The 19108-nt window shown below is 38.5% G+C and overlaps 1 protein-coding gene across 13 annotated transcripts in view; it reads right to left on the minus strand.

Moving 5' to 3' along the window:
* Positions 1–19108, minus strand: part of LOC136834324 (adenomatous polyposis coli protein-like) — a 631708-nt gene that overhangs the window by 141638 nt on the left and 470962 nt on the right. For 3 of the 13 annotated variants that reach the window (XM_067096808.1, XM_067096809.1, XM_067096807.1), the window contains exon 1: positions 6211–6300. The exons of the other annotated variants lie outside the window; for them this stretch is intronic. The gene's annotated coding sequence lies outside the window, so the exon portion shown is untranslated. Of the gene's footprint in view, positions 1–6210; positions 6301–19108 lie in introns of those variants that run through there. 13 annotated transcript variants of the gene reach the window in all.

Here is a 19108-nt window from a genome sequence, read left to right on the forward strand (position 1 = left end):
TTTACTTCCAAGCTAAACATTCACAACTGATTCAGCTATTAAGTGACAACTGACTTTCGGATATACCCATCAGGCACAGATAAAGACCTTCTGTTGTTCATAAAAAAGAAAAAAACTCCCGCAATAAATATTCAGGAGTTTAAACGCCGACATGATACACTGTCTTCAAAATGGAGTTCATGACTCAACCATTTCCCACACTTTCCTCAAGAAAAAGTCTGAGAGACATTCCAAGGTGAATTTGTCGTTCGTAAATATAATAAAACATCGTTCTCTTTTTCCTCTTTCTGGTATGATCCAAGATTTTTGCCACAAGGGATATTTAATAAAATACTCTATGCAAGCTCTCAATTCCACTACTCCTGTCCTTGACTGAAATTCCTTCATCATCAAATCTCTCATCGAAAATTTGAGACCAAAATATTTAATGACATTCTGTCATCTGAACCCTAAAACATACGGTATTTACAAATGAAAAGAAAAACTATCTATATCGGAAACACGAGACATCGTTCTTCCATGACGACGGAATCAAATACTGTTTCAGAGTCAACAATGTCCATCTTTAACTATGTATTGTAGCCTACTTAATCGATAACATTTTAACACTAAAATCATGTCCAATACTAACATGCTCCAACACATTTAACAAGATCGTTACACACGCACGCACACATACACGTATATATATATATAGAGAGAGAGAGTATGAATTTGTGAAAATATGCACTGAAACACTGACTATAACATTAAATAAGTCATGTGGCGTGACCAAATTACAAAACTTAAATCATGAAATTTCTTGCAAATAATTCAAAATAAAAACAAGCAGTATCATAATGCTCAAAAGGACCCCTCATATATGAAAAATGGATCGATATGCTCAGCAAAGAACAAACACTTATGTAACAATATTACATCTGTTCTGATGCCCTCCATTGTGTCGTAATTGCCCCCTTCAAAATCAAATACTGTTGCCCTTTAAAATACAATGGATTTCTCTCTCTCTCTCTCTCTCTCTCTCTCTCTGGTGAGGCGTAATATTTGGAGAAGAAAGATCAATACCGTGGAGGGTAGAGGGGATCATAAAACACACGCACCCCTCCCAATTTTCACTCAATTCTCATTTCGCTTCCAGAAGAATGATACTAATGGCCTACAATGCACTCATGAAGAAATAACTCTCTCTCTCTCTCTCTCAGCATCGAAATCGCTTTTATGCTAAAGCTGAGGTTGAACGAGACCCTTTCCTTATGTGATAAAACCATGTATATATTAGTAAAAATGCAATAAGCTCTAAACCCATCTAACTTAGGGGTTTTAAATGCATTGTTACTAATACACAAAGACTATCAGACAAGCAGCGTCGCATTTACCCTCATCTTTAATGAACGTGACTGTTCTTCGTACTGAAAGTTGATAAGTATTGCAAATTTCCTGCGGTCATGAGGTCTTGTAAATTCTCTCTCTCTCTCTCTCCCTCTCTCTCTCTCTCCATCCACCATCTGTCCCTGTATCTGTGGGTGATAATCTCCCCTGAAGGTTTTTACGCACCTTTTCGCGAGTATAATTGGACTGGCTGCGGTTTAATGTTGTCTGGGATGCCTGCGCTACACCTATACCGGACATCGCCACCCCCCACATAAGAAGGTAATATTTCTCACAAGTCTGCAGGAGGCGGTTTTGTTAACCTGGTTATAGCTCATGCGTAAGGAATTGTCTGACAAAAAAAATAATAACAATGCCTTCGTTTTTCTCCATCCTGCTGAGACAGGTCCACCCGTCATCCAAGAATATTAAAAGAGATGCTCTTCTTGTATTTTCAAGGGACTTGTATGAGATGGTTCTCATATCATCAACAGAATCTTTAAAAATAGGTCTCAAGTCCAAGATGAAAGTCCAGTAAAATCATTCTCGTGTCTTCGCCGAGGCTTAACGAGATGAATCTCGCTTTCTTCCGGATAGTTTGCGTCTCCGATAGGGATCATGCAGTAAGGTTCTTATGTTCTCTAAAGAGGTTCCAATGTCTTTAACAGTTCTGCATGGGTTCTGTGAGATGGTCCGCAAATTCTTCGTGAAGCTTCTAGGAGATAATACCAGCATCTCTCGTAATGGTTCTATGAGATGTTTCTCACGAGCGCCATGGAGGTACTGTACGGAAAAACAGCCCCATAGGCATTTCTATGAAACTTGGTTTGTCCCACAAAGATTATACGAGTTGGTCACGGTCTTGACGTAGTGTTGTGTTTGATGGTTCTTATCTCTCTTAGCTGCTTCTGTGCATGGTATGCTACTCCACCATGTACTTATCAACTCTTAAAATCGTCCTACAATCTGCTCCAGCATGTACGTATCAACTCTTAAAATCGTCCTATAATCTCAAACAGGAACCTTAATGAGACGCCTCGTCACCCAAAGCGGTCTCATAAGATTATTCTCCTCTCCACAGAATGAGCCTTGTCACTCACACTTGGTTCTCTGATACGGGGTTTGATGTACTTAAAATAAAATTAAGATAATCCTTATATTTTGGCGATTGTTACGTACGAAGGTTAATAAAATTCTAAGAGACTGGACAGGTTTCGAACAACGGACATTCTCTTCTTACGTTATCGTACAGCAGTCAAAAGATTTTACGTGCGAGAAATGTTCAGGTTTACTGCGGTTTTTTTTTTTTTTTTCGCAGAAATGGTCGGCTCTCTTCTCATTACAGGCAGTTGCATATAAACTTTTGTCTAATGGTACTTTTAAAAGAAGATTTTACAAGATTTGTTGACAATTTTCAATTGGCTGAGTTTTTTTAACGTGCTTTTTTCAATTGGCTGAGTAAACTGCATAAAAAAAATTAGTTTCATGTTATATACGTCATTGAGTGAAATAATTATCCATCACTCAGATAACATCATTTCATAAAAGTTTAATTATTCATTAGATCAGTACAACTGGATTCTGAAAGAGTTAAAGATGCCAAGACTTTAATTGCAACTTCTGATAAAAGCTTCATAGGAGCTTTGTATCAAGAAAGTAAAAAGCTCGTCTAAAAAATCAAACCTGCTGTAAAACGGTCGCTAATGGAAAACAAAATTTGTATACATCTGTGAAATGAAATGCTGTCATGAATATCCACGATAATATTAAAAGTAATAATCAACCAAAGCATCCTCCATGAGCAACGCTTCAGTACAGCTATTTACAACAAAAGAAAAATAAACAGACAGAACACGCAGAACAATAAAAACCTAACAAAATAACATGGCAATTTATAATAAATAAAACATACCATGGACTAAAATATAATATCATATATTAAAATATAATGGCTCCACAGGATTTGCCTGTAAGTCGAAAGATGTTAATTAATAAATTGCTGGCAATTACCAAACAAGAATTAACCGGAAGCAGTTAACTAATCATGAGGTAAAAATCTACACTGATTTCAATAAGGCATCCTTTTTGCAATCACCACGAATCTCTGATATAGACAATGTTCATCAGCTGATTAATGAATTTCTTCTAATTAAAAATGTTCACCGGCCATTTAACAATGCTTTCATATTAGACGGAAAAGTTTTAGCAACAAACGGCGCCAGTCTTATAAACACAAGACCCTAACTTTTCTGCAGAGCCACCTGTAAAGATTGATGTCTGACGAAAGAAAGAGGTCAATTCGAGTTATTTCAGAAATTCGCTTTAAACCGCAAGTCACTCTATAAGCACTTTTCAAACCTCTGCTTAACACAAATATAAAATAGCAAAATTTGAAACTTTGAAACATAGTGACGCGCCTTACAAAAATAGTCCGATTTACTGAATGTCCAAGATGATTCTGGCAGCTGTTTGTTAGCTTTAATTAAAGCAAGTTTATTACTCATTTTATTATTTTAGTGTTAGTAATAAGTAAAGTCTTAACATCGGATCACAAGACATAATCAAATTCCTGCAATTATATATAATATATTACTTTATTTCGCATTTGGAGAACAAAACGTCCGTCGATAAATATAACTGTAGTGTACAGTTTACTGCATTTTTTTTTATAGCGAGAGAAAGATAAAAGCCTGACCTTGGATGGCATTCGTTGGACCCAAAAATATCAAGCCAACTATTAATTACACCCAATAAATAAACTATCCGAAAGAGAAAGACTAAAAAGATGCCCCAAAATCTATGAGGTTTTCGTCACGTGCTGGTCTCGCGAGTGACAGGACCCTTCGATGATGGAGCCAATGTAAGCATTAAAGCGGTTTCTGAGCCGACGTTCGTAATGAGGCAGGGAGACTCCCAGCAATATTAAACTACGAGGGAATGGTGGAGGATCATTAGCAAGTGACTGCGAAGGGTTTTGCCATTAGTTCCCATTTTTACCCTCATGAGAGACTGCAACTTCTCCAGATTCTCAGGGAATGCATTAAAATTGAGTAAATATTTGGCAAGGTGATAAATCATCTGAAATTGGATGTCTACGATCGACCATAAGGCAAAGCGCATTCCTTACCCTACACAACATCCCTAAGATGGAGAGGTTAAGACCTCACTTATTCGATGGCAGTTAAATTGCCGAGGTTACAGCATAAAATATGACTTTTCTGCAACAGCAGGTAAATGTTAAAGTTTAAGATTTGACTTATTTACTCGCATCTGGGATTACTTTACTTAGTTGACTGTTAGTATCTTGTCGTAGGCCAGATTAGTGCACGTATGCAAAAATAGAGCGTTTTTCTTCCATATAAACTACAGTTTCAGAAACTTAGTAAAACAATTATTTCAGCGCCATTCCATACGCACAATTACAAGACCAGCATTATAAAGCCAATAATAATAATGCTGAGAGTTGTTTCATGATTTTTAATGACACACTGAACAGTTAAAGCAAAATACTGACAAGAAATATTACTCTGGGACCTTCTTTCAATCAAGTTAAGGGGTTTTAAATCTCGATAAGAAACAAAATGCCGCAAAAAACAATAAAAATCTCAAACAAAGCCCTTGTAATGTTACACAAATATACACTGTAGGTTTAACAAGAACACTTCAAAAATTAATCTAATATTCAAATGGCTCATATTTCGATTTGTACAACATGTTAAGTGTCATTGTTTTAAAAATGGTTCACTTCCATAAGAAAGTTAAAATATGCAAAAGCAAATACCAGCATAAGAAAATTGAAGCACATTTGCATACAAAATACAAAACAAGAATAGAGCAAATTCCGGTTCAGTAAAAAAAAAAATCTCGTTCGTATCGAATCCACAAAATGCACATAAGCGTAGCAACGAGGTCTGAGGGTGGTAAGGAACGCATGATAATGGGTTGCACATAAAAAAAAAGAATGAAAAAAGTATGGTCAGTGGAGGTAGTCATCACCATCTTCTTCGCTGGACACCCTCCCCGCTGCTCCTGTGGGAGAGCTCAACATGTTCATCCTGTTGGCATCCTAACACTTCGTTCCCCCCGCACAGGCTATTCCCCACTTCAAGTCTGGCACTAGTGAACCCCTAATCGCTTTGGCACCCCTGGAGAAAACAGCCATGATTCTTCTTGAAACTGTATTTTCATATACGACAGAATACTAAACAGGCAACAATGTTCCTTAGTATAGTCGAAACAAATATACAGATATCACAAGAACAACTGAGGAAGAGAAACTGTGGTTCTAAAATAAACACAGAAAATGTTATAAATCTGTATCACAATGCGAATAGATGTCTTACAAATAGATAATCGGACCGTCCTTCAGCTTAGAAATGGAACAGTACACATACTTGTCTCTTCTACAACAAAACACTTTTGGACTTTCAAACAATACCTGCTATAAACTGAATGAGTGGATTTATATCACCTTAAAATTTTCCGACCTTGGCTATCATCGTGGCCAACACATTCTTACGGTTCTTCTGCAGGAGCAGAACGCCCCTCGGGGGTAAAGAACAAGCTCCAGATGCCACGCGATATGTACACTTAGCATTCCCGATCGGAGGAGGAGGAGGAGGAGGTGGACCACACCTCCTGGAGGAGCTTATGAAAACACCGCTGAGTTCTTCCTTGTCATAGGAGCACTAAAGGTATATTAATCACTCGATAAATTCGAGAATCGAACTGATATCATGCAGAAGTCCCAAGAATCTTTTCTCTCTTTCATACAGGAGGCCACGTCTCACTGGGTTAAAGGGCAAAGCGGGACGACGACCAGGCCAACAGAATGAAACCCACGAGACAGCAGCCGTCGTAGCAGCCCCGACAGGAGCACCGCGCCACGACACCTCCACCACCACTGCTCCATCACTACTACTAACAACACATACGTCTCAGATACACTACAGTCAGACTCACTCGCTCACTCCTCTCTCTCTCTCTCTCTCTCTCTCTCTAACCCTCGGACCTCGGTGCTGCTCCCTGGGCCCATTCGTTTATTCCTCCCCAACCTCCCAACCCGCCATCCTCCTCTGCTCTCTCTCTCTCTCTCTCTCTCTCTCTCTGTCTCTCTCTCTCTCTCTCTCTCTCTCTCTCTCTCTCTCTCTCCACAACACCCGTAAGCCGCTGAAATTGTCCCTCTACTCTCTCACCCCATACACATTCTCTCTTTCTCTCTATCTATCTCTCTCACGCGCGCGCATGGGAATGGACGAACACCTTGATTCAGGCGGCAGTCCCACTCCGTCCATTCATCCATCATACACACCCACTCAATGGTGATTTCGATTCAGGCTTCAATTACTTCTTTCTTTTGCCAGCCGTACCATGACCTCCAAACAGGTACGAAATTTTAGGTGTAGGTAAATTTTGGCACCCGACACCGACTTCCCGAGCCCAAAAGCTTGATGATACGGTACCCTCTCCTCCTCCCGGGGACTAGGGTCTCTCTTCTTCTCTCTCTCTCTCTCTCACAGGAACCCTACCCCACTTCCATGGTCCAAGACCCCCTTCTCCCAACTCCCAGTCAGCTTAACCAACCAGCCCCAGCGGACTGGCACTTGTTGAATTTATTTCAGTGAGTTTCGGACGAATCCCAAAATCACATAAGGGAGTAACGTAACTCCGGAAATGGAGTTCTTTAAATGACATAACCCAAGGACCATGTACGGAGGCATTACGTAAAGCACATGGCTTCAGACACACAGTTAGCGTGAATAAAGGACAACAAGAGAAGGACGAAACTTTTGATCACAGGCTAAGGCGATTTAAAGGACCAATGACTGAAACGTCTTTTTCCATAATATAACATTACGACTTCGAAGGGGGAGCAAAAGGCCACTCCGACGGGATATGACTTCTGAACACATTCCGAAAGGGGAGGCTGAGAGAGAGAGAGAGAGAGAGAGAGAGAGAGAGAGAGAGAGAGAGAGAGAGAGAGAGAGAGAGAGCATCCATCCATATATCTCACTTTATTACCGATCCCCCTCCTGCCTCTTGCGCAAATTTCAAACCGATTCTCTGGCTGCTCCCAGCCACTGCTCTTTGTTGCATAAGCCAGAATTCACAAACACAGGTTAATGACCTTGAAACTGAAGTGGGGGAGTTATCCTGTCGCGAATAAATGGGATTATTTCGAACGGAACCAGTTGTACATAAACGAAAATAAGTACTCCCATGAAAAAAAAAATGTTAGCAAACATCTACGAAATAAAACATAAACAGACACCATTTCCCTTCAACAACGGTAATTACTACACGTGCACCTTAATCAGGAAAACCATTACTGTTCTCAGAAAAGAGGGGGCAAAAAACGATAACAGCTAAAAAAAGGAAAAGGCTCCGTGGCCCGTTACACTGACGCGAAACAATTTGGCGAGAGACATCGCAACCTCTCAGCAATCACCAGCTACTTTTAGCAAAAGACCTGGCGGTCATTGTTGACAAACACTGCAGTATTCCCACACTCTGAGAGATCTGCCACCTTTACACAAATATCACATTATTAGACACACGTAAGCATATTCCGCACATACACACACAAGTGTGTGTACTGTACGTATCCCATGAATGCACACTAATGGTGTAAGACAGCGTGCGTTGTGTAGGAAAGAAATGCAAGAAATGTTAAGTATAGTTAAAAGTAGGTTAAGGGCGTAAGGTTTACATAACACCAAGCCCCAGTGGCAATTGTTACAGCAGATGTTGTATGATAATGGATGAACTGAAAAACTCCAAAATCTTAAATTATTTATATATATATAAATAATACCGTTTACAGAAGGGGTACTATGTAAATAATTCAACCTAGTGAAGTTAAATAAACTTACAACAAATGAATCTAAGGAAACTTAACCGTGCCTCCCGAAGAGAAAAAACAAAGCAGAAAATGTAACGCAGGCCTGGATATGGAAAAAAAAAACTCCGTTAGTGAGAAAGGAATATTCAATATGAGAGTAACATAGTTTTTTTGTAAGAAAAAAAAAAATTCCGGGAAAGTTGCTCGCTCTCTAATGTCAGTCCAACCTGACAATGCAGAAGGCTGGTCGTTAGCCACATTTGGAATGCGTGTTTCCACGACACTGCATCAGATACTGATGCAGGAGACTGAAAGAACACTGCAATGCATAATGTCATGGCATGCATAAAATGACAAACAGGAATTCTTAAGAAATAGGAAAGTCATGGTAGAGCTGGAAGAGAAAATGTTCACGAGTGAATCGAAAATAAAATACCATGCAGTACCTCAGCGTAATACGAATTTTTACATATTCATTTCATTACACTGTAACTAATTACATCTTTCTCTAGATTCCAAGACGCCTTCTCTTAAAAAAAAAAAAAAGGGTATTGCTTCATTTGAGGTGAGATTCCGGTGTTTTTCCTCTTTCGATCTTTTCCTTTTTCACTAAAATAGTAGGCATGGTGCTAGGCCCTCTCTCTCTCTCTCTCTCTCTCTCTCTCTCTCTCTCTCTCTCTCCTCCTATCTATATATATATATATATATATATATATATATATATATACATATACATAAATATGTATATATATATATGTTTATGTGTAGATGTATATGTATATATAGTATATACACCCAATATATGTTTATGTGTAGATGTATATGTATATATAGTATATACACCCAAACTTCCACGAAACCAAATACAGGACATGTTTTTTTAGTTTAAAAAAAATTGACTTCAATATAAAAATCACACCAAAACAAGAGTGATTAACTACATTGGAACGGTGAAAACAAAGAAAAACCATCTGAAACGCTTATAAGAAATCTCAGGGAATTCATGAAATGCAGAGAGGAGTTAAATAAGCATACTGACTCGACGCTCCTTGTGAACATACATTCACACGCAATCCCTCCAAGGTCTTATTCACCGCAGTCATAATTTTCCAAATATAAATATAGAGGGAAACATATTCTCAAGCCCCTTCAAGCACCTGCTAAACCAAGGTTAACGTCTGGAATTCTACTCAAAATTCCACACCCATCATAAGGAAATACGAGCTGATACGGAGTTGCCTCACGTCTCAAAGCAGCTCGCCTCACCAAGCGACGAAAATAAGCTTCCGATTTCATACCATGTTATCTAAATTTAAACATTATAAATTCAGTTAGAATGTATTGAAAATATATTAGATTTAACAGAAAATATAGCGCATGAGTAAGAGGGAACTGAGCATGAAAGAGAAAAATTTCACCAGCCAACGCGTGTGAACGAAAACGACCCACAGGCAAGCAATGTAAAAATCAGAACGTGAGAACTTGACGGTCATATGAAGAAGATGAAAATTTATTGCTCGCATAATGAGTAGTTCATAGGCCTAATGGATTTTAACACACCAGATATCAAACACACATACAAAAAAAAAAAAAAAAAAATATATATATATATATATATATATATATATATATATATAAAAATATATATATATATATATATATATATACACACACACACACACACACACACACACACACACACACATATATATATATATATATATTATATATATATATATATTGACTTGATTTGTGACTATATACAATCAGTAAGCTACAAACGTCCTTTAATATCCAATTTTGTAGCTTACTGATTGTATATGAATCACGGTGATGTGATAAAAGTCATATTATGGCTGCGTGTGACAACGCACTACACGGTCAACATGGTTGAGGTGGGTGGATATCGTCACTAAATACAAAAACACCTGAGTTCGACGGGGGATTTGTATATGGAGGCGATATCCACTTATACCTCACTTGCTGGCCGTGGGGTTTAAAGCGTCCACTGTAGTCCTAAGTTCTTGTCCTTCGCTGGTTCGAGCCCACGGACGACGAACTTATTATCAACTAAAATTCCCTTCGGTAACATATATGGAAAATATATTATTTCCGAGGTACAGCGAATTGATATTAAAGGACGTTTGTATTGAATTATGAATATATATATATATATATATATATATATATATATATATATAATATATATATATATATATATATATATATATGATCATCTAAACATGCATGTTAATTGTAAGGTTACAAGAGAGACACAGCACAAAACGGTAAAAATTAAATTAGTTTGCAAAAATATATTTCCTCAACAACACTGAATGAGAAGGTAAAAATACTTAAAAGACGAAGGGGACCGACAAGTAGGTATCTTCTCCCTTCTCCCTCTCAAGAGGACCCCGAAAACAACCCCAAACCCCTTGCTACCCTCTTTTCCCCTCACGATGACTCTTGAGATCCGCAAGACACAAACGTCCTCATTCAATTTCTCTCCCCTGACCATTTTTCATAGGGTTCTGGACAACTCTGAATTACGGGGAAATGTGAAAACGCCTGCTAGACTCTTACGTTTCCTAAATAACAGTAAAATACGTGGGACTACGTGGACAAGGGGAATATCATGAAATAAGAAGAAAATAAAAGAGGAACGAGACAGGAGACATATGGAGTAAAAGATGAAAAAAAAAGCAGAAATGATGGCATGAACTGCATAAGTGGCAGTGAGTTGGGAAGAATCGATGCAAAATTTTATGATTCTACATTCTTTGCTTGAATAGCAGCTGAAGAAAATTAAAGGCTTCATCAGTGTTCTACGAGTATTATACTATAAATATGAATTATGCAAACACTTATCCAAACGCCATCCTCAGCACTATATGAGGCACTTATGAATCTTCCTGTCACGTCATTGGAAAGGATAACAATATCTTGGAACACAAAGGAAACATGACAAGAAATGGTGACGAGGATTGACAGTTAAATTCAAAAGGACAGGTGTTTGGCTAATGATTTAAAAAAAAAAAAAGGAATATTACTTGGAAAAGTATTTGTTTTTTTTTACCTGCAAGAACACGTCATCCTCAAAAAATGCTTTTGTGCTACAAATCTTCAGAAATATTGGGATTCCAGCATTGAATAACACTCGGCTAAAGTACTAGAAACTACGTTTCCTTATAAAAATAGCTGTAAGATATAGACTACTTCCGGTTCTGGAATAACAAAGGCGCCTGAGTAGAAAAAGTCTCCAAGAAAACAAGAGTAATTCTAGGGGGTTCTTCCAATCCCAGACATCGCATGTAAACTATATCGACTGCGGAGTCTTTGGACTTCTGTCTTAATAATTAGCCCCAACATAAATCTACCATAACGAGTCCTTAAAGTTCCATTATACAGTCGAAAGAACAGGCATTTCGCTCACGTGCAGAATGCTACAGGGCGCATACCACGTCCCACCACCGCCTAGCAACAATATGCAAAGTCAATATGCTATCAGGAAATTGGAAAACTACTCACTAAGTCATGAACATTCCTTAATTCCCACAGCAAAGTTAAGCCGAGGGATCTCTGCTATCATTAGTTGCAGAGCATTTTCAATGTCTTTTATCACGGTGCGAGTATACACTTCAGTTGGGTAAATCCATAGGTTCCAATGATCATACGACTATATGTACAACAAATATTAAATATAATTACTATTATCATCAGTGTGGTTATTACTTTTTTCCACTTGGCTAATGTATTTTGTACTGTTATTATTATTATTATTATTATTATTATTATTATTATTATTATTATTATATTATTATGGGACAAGAAACCATCTTCCACACTTTAATTTTTTAAAATTAACCAAAAGAAAATATTGCTTTAAACACTACAGCGCATGAGTTAACCTCAACAAATTTATCAAAGGCTGCCACGGAAAAATGAAGCCCCTAAAATCGGAGGTATTTCTGAGAGGACAAAATATATAAAAGTAGAAATAGACAGCTGTAAGAAGCCAAGACCAGCTGCTAGCAGCATACCGTTCCATCCAGTCAACACGATTATTAACAAATGACAAGTCAGTGTTGCCAAAAGTGAGGTCTGACGATTCCTGAAGCACAACACGACAATACTCCGCACAAAAATCCCTACGTCTGAGGAAATCGACTTAAAATCCCAAGGACCTAATGTGATGAGCTTGGGAGACCTGCATCTGAGGAAATTTACTGAAAACTATTCTTTGAGGAGAAATGTTTTACCAGCAGGTACGGCAACACTCTCTAAATAAAAGGGTTAACTGTCCTCCGTCTCTTAATGAGGTAAAAAAAAATGATCCAATCATAATTTTTCACCGCAGACAACACGGAAAAAGGCACAGCTACCCCCGCTGCACACAGCAATTACTGGTAGTTACCATCAACGGTTCACCTCATTAGATGCCAGATGATCGTTAATTCGCACGTAATAATGGCAAGCGGAATATTATTCAAGACTGATCTCGACAGGTGACCACCACACAATAAAACATGAGACACCGAAGTGGGTGTTCTATACTCCCCATAGCACCGACCACCCTCGAAGCTTATTTGCATAAAAAGAGATAACGACTGCGAATGACTGGCGTTGCAGGACTGTGCGTTATGGATTCTCAGGCCCAGGAAAAGGCAATATAATTCTATTCAGTTCGACGTTAATATGCCATTAAAATAATAAAACAAGTAAAAAAATCCGCCGAAGTTTCTTCGGCGTAATCGAGTTTTCTGTACAGCGTATAATCAAGGCCACAGAAAACAGCTCTATCTTTCGGTGGTCTCGGTATAATGCTGTATGAGCTGCGGCCCATGAAGCTTTAACCACGGCCCGATTATGGCTAACTTTAGCCTTAAATAAAATAAAAACTACTGAGGCTAGCGGGCTGTAATTTGGTATGTTTGATGACTGGAAGGTGGATGATCAACATACCAATTACCAGCCCTCCAGCCTCGGTAGTTTTTAAGATCTGAGGGCGGACAGAAAAGTGCGGACAGACAGACAAAGCTGGCACTATAGTTTTCTTTTACAGAAAACTTAAAAGGTATCAGCTTTCAATATTCTTAAATAATAAAACGTAAGTGAACCTATAAAGAAAGGAGTTTGCAGGGTCATATATCGCATTCAATCATATTTTTCATGTTTATAATTTTCAAAAAGTGATTGCAGTTGTCTTATGAGAAAAATTTAAAATTCGTCCTTCATAAGAATAAACAAGCTCGATGTGATAAAAATAAAGAAACAAGTAAATAATATTTGTTTTTTCAAATGTTATCTATGTTACCCTTACAATAATGTTACATGGTCTGTTGTTACAAACTAAAGTTAATTTCACAAATAAATACAAAAACTCCCCCCCCCCAACCTCTCAGCGTTGAGAAACCGCCGTCTTTGTTTCGTGTGTGAGAAGGTGATAGGGAAGAGAAATGGGGAAGAGGAATGGAATGGGAGAATGGGATAGATGGGATGGCGAAATGGGGATTCTTGGGGAATCGATCGTTGCCAACTCAAGTAGTGGTAGCAGTGTTAGTATCGATCTTACAAGAGGAGGAGGAGGAGGAGGGGAGTAGGAGGCAGGGGGTGGAATAATGAGGAGGGGTAGTTTAATTTGTAGCACCTCAATCTCCCCTCCCATTCCGTTCTGTATACCCCCTCCCCCATCCCTCTGTCTCCAGCAAATCCAACCCAGCGAAAAGCATGACAATCAATATAAACAGTTTCACAGCGGGTACGTCCTCCCATACTTAATGAAGAATAAAATGGGGAAGAGGAAGTTCCATGATGAGGGGCTGAGGAAGCACTGAAGGGGGGGTCTGGGGAGTTAATTGCCGTTTAATGAGCCTTAGTTTTTGATAAATAGATTAATTAAAAAGGAACGTCCGAGGCTGACGTATTTATGGGTTTCCGTGTTATCCTGATAATTGCTTCAGTAACTGTATGGCCAGGTGAGCATTCCGCTTGTAGGTATTTTGAAGGTAAATAATATACAGTATACACACACACACACACACATATATATATATATATATATATATATATATATATATATATATATATATATATATCTTATATATATATCTTTCTTGGGAAAAAAAAGCAAAACTTCAAAACTTTCCCGTCATGCTAATAAGCATTTGTAAAAAATACACGAAAAAAATAATCACCATCAATACACCACGACACGGCTTTCCACGCTACTCGATAAAGTTCTCACTCGCCAACATAAAATAAAATCTCTTGCGAGAAAGACAAATAAAGCTTAAAAATTCGATCAAAGTAGTCCAAAAAAAGAAGGGGAAGATGGAGACGAGGTTTGGCGTGTGACTCCAAATAAAGCGACACACTTTATTTCAAAAGTATTGATTGAGGACTATCTTGGAGGGGGTTGGGGGGAGAGAAAGGAGGAGCGACGAGAATAAAGGAGGGACAGAAGAAGAATGTGAGAATGCAAAATAATGTAGAGGCCAAAGGTGGGGGAAGCGTAGCTCGTTTATGGACGAAAATTTCTGATCATTCAGACGCCGAAGACGACATAAAGAGGAGAGTTATTGGAAAAGAGGAGCAAGAGAGAAATTCTTCAAGGTCTTGCTTTAGTTTCCCCTGACACGGGCCATAAAGTCCGACATTAAGGTTAAGGGCGGAATAAACAGCCTGGAGAGAGAGCGATACTATTCTTTCATAACTTGGCTAAATAATGAACGGCTAACCTTTGTAAAAAAAAGAAAAAAAATCTTAAAAAAAAAGGAAAAAATGACAGTGAGAGATTTTGTCCAGAGAGAGAGAGAGAGAGAGAGAGAGATTTTATTTCTGACAGTGCAGAGAGTGAATTTTGTCCAGTACACACACACACACACACACACACACAGAGAGAGAGAGAGAGAGAGAGAGAGATTCCTATGTCACTCCGCCCAATAGTAAAAAAAAAGGGACAGAACTTAGTCCTGACAGAACAAAAACAAAAATCTTCAAAGGAGCAGACAGGTCTATTGGGGAGCGAAAAAACGGACGACGAAACATTTTTTTCGTCACTGACTCCAACTCGCTGAGTGCTAAGATAACATACAGCAGAAAAAATCTAACAACGCACGGGTCATGCCACTACATACATGATACACAGGGAGGAGAGAAATTACATGAAACTGGACTAGCAACTAAAGATGAATGGATGAGAAATAAAGAGAGAGATGTAAGTTTAAAATCTTACAATTCATAAAACTTTAACTGGAATAAAAAAAGTGCAAACACAAAGAAAATAAATCGACGATACTCAAATATGAAATAACATAACACAATCTCATCAAAGGAAGAACATAAAATTATTATTCAGTGAACTATGAGAGCAAATCTTTTCAAATAAAAGCTACAGTAATAAAAATCATGCAAACGGGTTAGAAAGCGGAGCAGTGTCAAGAGTGCCAACTATCCCAAACCCAATTACAGGCACACACTGGGGGTCCCCCGTCCCTCTATGGACAGGATGTAACTCATAGGAAACCACATTTACAACCAACTGGACTGTCAAACTTAAACACACCCGATGAGGAACGGCCCTTAGCCGCCTTGCAAGGGCTACTGACTGGATCGTGTGTGTACACACGTGTGCACCCAGGCCGTTTGTTTAAATTCGTATGTATGACAAGAGTGAGGAGGGTAGTTGTGGCAAGTAGCTTTAATAAGTACATGATGCGCGCACCCCCAGGGGTGCTTATGCTCTAAAGGAGTCTTTCTTACCGAAACAAACGCTGTGGCTACAAGCATGAAATCTGGCAGAGAATTCAGACTAAAATGCCAGTCAAAGGGTCCTTTTCATTTACTAGATAACCTTGCAAGCTTTAAAACTTTAATAGGTTAGGATCAGGAGCTGCACACGCACGCATGAATGTGTATCCACAAACATGAATGCGTTTATATATATACATATATAGAGAGAGAGAGAGAGAGAGAGAGAGAGAGAGAGAATCGTCACGTGCGTAAGTCATTAAATCCACTCATAATAATTATCTTAAAAAGAGACACCTACGAACGTTGAGCGTAAACCAAATAAAAGGCAACGAATATTCATTTCAACGATGACGTAATACCATGACACAACACTATCCTAATTAATTCCTTCACATGAAGGATCGTATAACAAATGCCCAATATTTTTCATTAGGAAAAAAAAAAAAAAAACATAGCCAAACCACAGGGCAGGATTCCAATATTTTTTCTAGTGTTACTAAATTCTACTCTGATATAACAGTGAACGGGAAGGCTTTTTATGTGACTGGTATGAAGTATAAGATAGATAGCAGATTTAATGCAGTGTAAAGAACGAATTACCAAATGAAATAACGAAATTTCATAAAAAGTTTCTCTGTTGTATTACAACCTATGGACATTTACCAGGGTTTCACCTTTGAGGGGAAGGTGAAACAAAGGTGGCGAAATATGGAGTAAGAGTACAGAAGACACACACACACACACACACACACACAATGACAATGGTCACTACACATTTATATTACTTCTAGCTGCTGAACCGTAGACGAGCTCCTTTAGCAAATTTACACAATATTAGCTATACATACGCACATACACACCTACTATATATATATATATATATATATATATATATATATATATATATATATATATATATATATATATATATATATATATGTGTGTGTGTGTGTGTGTGTGTGCATAATTCTTACACACAAACAAGAAAGTATCTTAAAAAATATTTTGAAGAGGAAATCACTGACCATCAAAATTTAATAATTAACGGAGTTTGAGCTAAATACAAGTTCGTTCCTTGGAATATTTTCTTTATATATCATGGCAAAGAAGCATACAACAGGATGTTCTCTTCTCACAAAGCTAATTCGGCCGATGACAGAGAGAGAGAGAGAGAGAGAGAGAGAGAGAGAGAGAGAGAGAGAGAGAGAGAGAGAGACTGTTGTTGTATTTAGTTAACTGTGTATCAACAACGACTTGCTCCTTCAGCAACCAGAGAGAGAGAGAGAGAGAGAGAGAGAGAGAGAGAGAGAGAGAGAGAGAGAGAGAGAGAGAGAGATTCCAATCTGCCTTTCCCAAGGCATCACTTCCACAGTTTCATTTTTGCATATTCATCACCCAGCCCATTTTTACCCATAGTTCACCGAAGGCTTCCTCCGACAGATTGGAAAAGGGCGCTTCGTGGAGAGGGTAGCGGCGGTGAGGCTTAAAGGCCCATTAAAGGATTAGCTAGCCCTTCCGCCCCTTCCCATTAACCCCTTGCCCGGGTTCCCTCCCTCCGCCCCAGTGGGAACTTTTTGACCAATCTGTGAATATCAAATTGGTAGTCGACACGTGGACCACCAGCAAACCATATATTGTTCATAAGGAAATGGGACCTTGTTTATTACTTTCTTCCTGGTGCAGAATGTTTTCTTTTTTTTCTAGAGGAAGAGAGTCAACTTGGGTTAACGTTTGACTTTCATTTGAGAATTCCTACAAAAGGTGTTTGGAAAATAATACATTTGTGAATAAGAGTAAATTATCGAAAATAATATGGCATGCAGCAATTTGGGCTTTTAAAAACTTTTAAACACTCCAGAAAGCCGGGAAAATACCTCTCCAATGTGCAAAATTTAGCACAATGTTAGCTCTCGAGCTTGGCTCACTAAACGCCTTTATTCTCATTGATATTCTTTTTGCAACTTTTTAGATTTCTATTAGCTCGTTCATCCCAAACACTTTCTCTGGATATGTTAGTGTGTGAGCGTGTGTTTGTGCGCGCGCACGTCAGCGTCCTTGTATACCGCATTCCGCTAGACTTGTCTACCACTCAAACACTCAACTTTAAAGTATCCTTTATAATAAATCTATTTCCTCTCCCCCAACTGGGAAGGGTGTCCTTTCACTTCCCTATCAACTCGCCTGTGTCAACCACCCCTGACACCCTCTATCGCTTCCATCTCTCTCTCTCTCTCTCTCTCTCTCTCTCTCTCTCTCTCACTAAAAAGAAAATTACGTTCATAACATCGCCACTACAACATGATGGAGCATTTTTGCTATACAGGAGTGAATTACTCAATTACAGTGACCCTTTGCACTTGCAATTTAATCTAAATTCATCGCCAGATTTCATGCTTGCAACCACGACAACTGTTTGTCTTGGTTAGAAAGAATCTTCAAGGACACAGAGAAAAATTTGTCCAAAAATTATATAAACTACACACATTCGCTTAAATGATGCACATTAAGCTACATACTGCACATAAAAGCGATAATTCCTCTTGTATGACCAGGCACACTATGTCTCAAATAGCAGGTTGCGGGAGATATGAGAGCTGGTGGTTGAATTACATTAAATCTGCTTTGTGCTAAACACTGGTCCTTGCCCTTAGCGTGGTAGGGTCTTAGAGGTATGGAGGCCTGATGTGGACCTGTGAATTCTTCAATCCAACACACATGAATGGGCCATACGAGGAAACCCTTTCTTTACTTTTCACTTCTTTACTGGTCACCAAAGAGGGATAATCTGAAAAAAAAAAAAACATCTATCCAATAAGCGATCAGTGGCCGTTGACTGCCTCAGCAAGATACGCAGATACATTATATTCACTTAATCTTGATGCTTCACCAATTTCTGCATAGCAAAGTAACAAGAAAATTCCAGTTTTCCTCCATGTTAAAATATAATTCCACTGCCAAGAAGTATATCAAGTGACTTGCGGCTGGCTTTGTGATACGTATGATATGGCGCCCTTGAATTAGGGGAAGTCGGTTTGTTACTGTTAGGTGTAGCGCTAAGAATAACTTTTTCAAGGCATAATAATAATTTGTTTTAATACTCGAATCTTTCTTACTAGCTACTTTCATTGGCATAAAGATGTATTTTAA

This window comes from Macrobrachium rosenbergii, chromosome 53 (genome assembly GCF_040412425.1).
Source record: "Macrobrachium rosenbergii isolate ZJJX-2024 chromosome 53, ASM4041242v1, whole genome shotgun sequence".
Taxonomy (NCBI): Eukaryota; Metazoa; Arthropoda; class Malacostraca; order Decapoda; family Palaemonidae; genus Macrobrachium; species Macrobrachium rosenbergii.